Here is a 6588-nt window from a genome sequence, read left to right as displayed (position 1 = left end):
AACAGTCTCAGATTGAATCATTTCCATGATGAAACGTTCAGTATGGACGCACGACTCCTGCATTGGGAGTCACTGATGTGCACTCCTTCACACTACCATCGAGTGGCAGCACTGGAATGATAAATGACCTGCTGCTGCAACCGGTCTTCATTCGCCACATGTTGTTTTTGTTTAGGATGAAAGAATATCACATGGCACATTAAAGCAACTGATGTAAAATGTTATCCTTAAACTATTTCTCCTTCCCTGCCTGCCTTATTTCTTCATATTTCCTTTTTCCCCCTGTCTTTCCTCATCTTTCCCTCCATTTACTCTCATTCTGTAAACTTCACATTGAGCAGAATCACATTACTACCCACACTCTCTCTCCCCTGTTCAAATATCTCTGATAAATGTGTTAATATTCCCAATCATTCCCATCTGAATTGGATCTTCCCAGCAGAGCCTGGGTAATAACAGCCAGAAAGCGCCAACGCGCAGTGCTGGTCTATCCGGAGCCATATTGCTAACAACACCACAGGGACGGGCCCTGCTGGTAAACGCTGATGGATTGACATTTGTGTGGATTTTATAAGCTCCAGAACAGTGGGCTGGTGTTGCTGGCTCCATACAGTACAGGGCAGGGGCAGATAGATAAGATAAGGCCAGCTGGCACACTGCTGCAGAGCCTATGCACGGTTCATAATGACACACATGCGTAGGCTGCCAGCTGTATCCATAAACAGACAATAACCATCGACGTAAATAGAGAATGGTGATGGCTGTCTGCTTCAGTATGCCAGATTGAGACGGCGCCTAGGGACAGAAATGACCATAAGAACCCATTATCCTGCATCTTACACACACCCCAGTTAGCAGGTAAATGCTGGAAGGTGCTCGAGCGAGGAGGAGATAAAAGAGAAACGGTGGGTAGAGCTGTTTATTTTGGGATTGTGTCTTCATTTCAGAGATCTGCTCCAAGAGATCATAACACCGGCTGAACACTGATAATGATGCAAAAGAGCGAAGAAACGACATAAAACAGAGTAAAGTATGGAGTTATTTTATACGTAAAAGATACATTCCACTGATGGCTATTGATGAGCGAATGTGGGACATTATGCAACAGCCCATAAGCTCAAATATAAGCAGTCTTACTGCCAGATGTGACCTACAGATGAGAGGCTGAGCAGGGCGTTGGGGGTTGGGGGCTGCAGTCAGCCTTTATCAGCGCCGGAGAACAAAACACAAAGAAAGACAGTGAGAGAAAAATAGATCAGACTGAGGGGAAAAGGCAGATGGAGAGAAAAGCAGCTCTTGGCCCAAAGACACAGATAACAAGAGGATTGTTTTCCTTCTGCTCAAAGCAGCGTGGCACCCGTACAGGGAAAAGATGGGTGACTCACTCTGTCTTGGCGGAGCGGCTGGTCAGACTCACAGGGACTCTGCGGCGTGAGACCGGTCCACAAAATGTTTTCAGTCTGTTCCAACACACTCTTTGTCTGCTGTGCACACACGCTCTACAGCTTCTGTTCTCAAAGTGCTGCGACCTCTTTTAATTAGGACCCGGGCTGAGAACACCTTTCACGAGGCTCCTCTGTCTGTGCTGCATCACTTCATGTTAATGAAGAGGAAGTATACTGAGTTAATAACCTGACTCATGGTTGTTACGCTAATCTGGTTGAAGTTTTAATCTGATTTGAAATGTGTAGTATGTTAGGTGAAATTAATAGTCTGCTTGGCCTCAGTAACTGAGAATTCATTAACTCACTTGCATTTAAGAGGTTCTGCAACTGCCTGGATGGGAAGCAGCTGGTGGCAGGAGAGTAATGTGTGTGTGTGTGTGTGTGACAGAGGATGCCAGACAGGTATTATACACAGTTACGATGTAATGAGTAAAAATACCACTTCATCACACAAATGATCGTGTTCATCTGTCTCTGTGCAGTTTTTGTGTTTCGAGCCTGACAGCAGAAAATAACTGTTCCTGTCACAAGTGAGGAGACGGCTGACATTGTTTCTCGTACCAAGACACTACACCAGCTGCTGTTGATTAACAAATCTCCTCACATTCATATGTTTTCTAGCATTTTCTTGACTATTTTAAACCGTGTTAGAAGAGTGGTTCAGCAGACAGTCTGTCTTCCACTTTGGTTCAGATTGAAACATCTCAGCAGCGGTTCCACGTACTGCCATTTAATGCTGTCTGGACATTTATGGTGCACAGAGGATGAATGCTAATGATCCCCTGACTCTTACCATAATGCCACCATTAGAGCTTAGACCACTAGAGCATTAGAGATTGAAACTTGTGACTTTGAGTGAAGTGTCGACATCATGAAATTTGTTACGGACATTCACATCCACTCAGGGCTTATTGTGATCACGTTGATAATCCCCTAACTTTTTAAATATTGTTGTATATTTTGACTCATGGGTAACTTGATATATCAGATGGTAAGTTTTACCAATCCATCTGGAAAGGAGCTGCTAGAAACTGTTGGAAAACGGCAGGCACTTGGCAGGAGATTGGACAAGCCATCTGTCTATTACTGCCCATCACGGGCTAACTTCAACCAATCAGATCCACAGTATCAACAGTGGAGCTACTTGGTAAATCAAAGTCTCACTGAAGCCATTCGGGGGAAAAGCAAAAACATATTTTCCATGGAGAAAAGCCTTCAGTGTCTGGAGTTCTGATATAACTGATGGTAGCAGATGCTACGCAAACCTTTTGAGGAGCCGCCATTGTTGTTATGAAACTAACAGTCACCTCTTTCGATGATCGTCACATCTAAACCAAGCCCATGGCTGCTAGAAGTTCCTCAAAGGACACTGATTGATTTGACACCTGTCCTGTCAAAATGGATTTGTAAGATCCCATGATTGCGTGATCTTGTGAATCCAGCAACAGTGACATTCCCATCAGCCTCATCTTTACCTGTTTTGTGCCTATTAGCAAATTAGCATGCTAAGATGTTAATCTAAGATGGCAAACATGAACCATTGTCATTGTAAGCATATTGACATTAGCTACATGTTCGTGCTAACTTTAGCACGTTAGCTCATAGCACCACTGTTCCTAAGCATTGCTGCAGACTCTTGGTCGAGCTGCTACAGCAGCAGTGGAAAAAGATAAACTGTCAATCTGACTTGCAGTTCATTAAATTGGAGTTAAGCTGCAATAAACAGACACTTGTTGGATCATAACTTTTTAAATAAGACACGTAAAAGCTCCACAGTTCACAAATATGATCTTCGATGGCTCATTTGCCCTCAGAACAAAATGTGAAACCACTTCACCGTCTTAGCATCATTCAGGAATTTAATTAAATCTTCACAGAGAGAACACCTGGTTCAATCAGATAATTATTCATGAAGACATCCGACAAAAAAACAACCGCAACAAAGCCCCAATACGCCCTCCTTTCTGTGCACTCTCTGGCTCATTTTTAAAACAATGTTTGGGTACCAAACAACACCTATCTCCAAATATAATACTTCCATGGCAGTAACCTCTGGCTGGAAATGTGTATTGACCTTTTCACGTTCAGCTCTGTCAGGCTGGAAGAGCTTTTGATATGATTGCCGCTGCCGTGCCCTCGGCTTCATACAGTAACCTTAGAAAATCTACAGCATGTTGTTTAAAATAAGTGCAGCAGTACGACTGAGTGTGTGCGTCATAGATTGTTGAACAGTGGGGACATACTGCAGTACAGCAGACAGGAGGAGCTTCTCACTGAGACAACAGATACTCCTGTAGAGATCGGAATAAAACTGACTCTTATCAGTGAACAGGTATTAAAAGTTGACCAACAGGACAGTTTCTGTAAAACGCTCACTCTTTCATGAGCTTCAAAGTTTCTTTCAGAGGGATCCACACCCCTACGTCGATATCTATAGCAACAGATTAAGGCTATCCCCCTTGAGAATGATGAAAGGACAGAAAGTTGTAGTGTGTGTGCGTGTGTGTGTGTGTGTGTGTGTGTGTGTGTGTGTGTGTGTGCGCGTGTGTGTGTGTGCAAGGCAGGTAAGTAATCCATGGATTGGCCTTTACAAAATCCATTTTGTCTCCAACACACTTTGACTGTGTTTCCATGGCTACCTTATCCAGGATGTTGACGGATGGAAAGAACGAATAACGAAGGAAACAATGGATGAATGTAAACATGGAGGGAAAACGGACAGACAGAAAGAAAGGAGGGGAAGTGAGAGACGAAGAAAGCCAGAATATAGCGATGGAATTTGGATGTGCAGGTGTGCAGGAAGTGAAAAGTACAAATTAAAAATAACCATATATTTACAGTGTGTGTGCATCACTTTAAATCGCAGGCAGAACATGCACGTGTACACTAAGTGTAAAGAATCTGAAGCCTGCACACACCTGAGGCCATTTAAACATTCAACACAGGGCTTACATCAGAAGTGTCACTTGAAGTGTGTGCGCACACACACACACACACACACACACACATAGTAGGAAACACTTCACTGAAAGCGTGGTGAGGCATGTTGCTAAGCACTTACAGATCTTCAGAGATAAAGGGGATAGAGTGTGTGGCTGATGGGATGAAGGAAGGGAAGACGTTTGGAAGGAGAGATATGCAGTGGACGGCTGGCGGAGACGTTCTACCTCACAGGGCTTCATCTCATGGATTGATTTTTTCTCCATGCAGCATATGAGCAGAGCTTAGCCAAGACTGCTTCAACCATACCCAGCTCCACTGGACGAGATAAGACGGCTAAAGCTCACATTTAAGGTTCCAGATATCCATTCTGATCCTTCCCATATGTCAATTGATGACAAAAATAGCAAGAAAAGATGATGAAAATCTTAATAATTTCACTGATAATTTTGTTTGATTAACAAACAAGATGTGTGATAATCTATAAACTTTTGAGCTTCAGAGGGAACTAGCTGTTTCCATCTGCTTCCTGTCTTTATGCTAAGCTAAGATAATGTACTTCCTGCTCCAGCTTCATTGTTAGCACACAGACATGAGAGTGGTTGTTATTCTCATCTGACTCTTGGCAAAAAAACAACAACCCAAAAAGCGTATTTCCCCAAAAAAGAAGAGCTATTTGTTATTGTGAGAGCAGATTCATTAAAACAAATCATGTCAGGCACATTGATTTAATGCTATTTATCATTAATCTCTGATGCACATGGAGCTAATGAAATGTGACCACCTGGGAGGAAAAATAGTATCATTTGTGCTTGTTTTGTAATTATAGCATGAATTATGCATATCAGAAAGCACAAAGAATCTGTCTTCTAATTAATGAGTGCGCCCCGAGTGCGGCTGAATCAGAGGTGCTGCCAACAGCAGGAAAACAAGGCGACTCAAAGTAAAGAGCAGCGAGCTCCACGCACAGTGTCAGAGCTGTAATTTATTCAAGATTGTTTTTCATTTTTCACATTTGACACACATGAGTGAGCCTGATAAAAGTAGAGCAAAGCACACTGCTCGCTCAGGTGCCACTTTCCTGATTACTATGTTTAAGGCACAATATGGCTTCCACATCGCATCTGTTGTTGTTGTTGTGTTGGGAAAGTTTGATGGGAAAAGGTGGCATTTTTTAAAGTTTGAAGGCTTTAGAAATGATAAAATGTATCAGGCCTTTTGTTCTCCATATACCTGTAATCAGTTATATGTGTTTCTAACTGGTACTTAAACAACAGCCATTTCACAGCATCTGGTGTTCCTTACCTATTCAGCTTTTGTCCAATGACTGTAAACTCCATTTGCCTCGTGTTTCCCTTTGGTACGTCCATTTGTGAATCAGCATATTTCCAGAACTACTTTAGAGGAAGCAGTTGATGATAATGTGTCCTGACTCACTTGGATAGTTTTGTCTTTCATTAGCTTTCATTAAAGACTAAACTGTTCAGAGCTGGTATCAACATGCTTCCTGAGTGATCTGGTCACAGGTGGACAGCTCTAAGTACAGGTGTGTGAACAAGATGCGTTAAGGACGCATATGAGATCCGATCACTCAGACTACATTCGTAGATGGTCTGGGCCTCATGTGACCAAATTTTTTTAGTAGTGTGTACGCACATGTGTCCTCCACACTGAAGGACTGCCTACTCAACCTACAACCCACAACAACACGCAGAATAGATTACACACTAGTAACTGCAATATCCCCAGACTCCCTTAACATGTTGCATGTTTTTAAGAGCTGGTGAACGAGGAGAACATTAAAATACATTGTGAAACTTTGCTACAACAAATTAAAAATTATTCTCGCCTTCTTGTAAAATCTGCATAAAATACAATACATTAAATTGTTTCTTTCCTCATAAAACGTGTCAGTTCATTGTGGCATCACTGTACCATTCTGCCTCCTTTAGTGTCTAAGGTGCATCTTACCTGCCAGCATGTAGCAGCTGTTTGAACTCACTATCTAAAATGATTTCATCAATTACACTTAATTTTATTGATGGTAAACATGTCAAATTTTACAAATAGCTACAGTAACCAATATAGGCAATGTCCGTGGAGAATGTCCCCAGATTCCCTTTAAAAAACACTCAATTTTGTGACTTGTTGAGCTAGGAAAGTAATGTAACTTTGTGAAAACAAGTTCTGACAAATTCTTAAC

Source organism: Pagrus pagrus, assembly GCF_965226575.1.
Source record: "Pagrus pagrus genome assembly, chromosome: 17".
Lineage (NCBI taxonomy): Eukaryota > Metazoa > Chordata > Actinopteri > Spariformes > Sparidae > Pagrus > Pagrus pagrus.
This window is presented reverse-complemented; position numbering follows the sequence as displayed.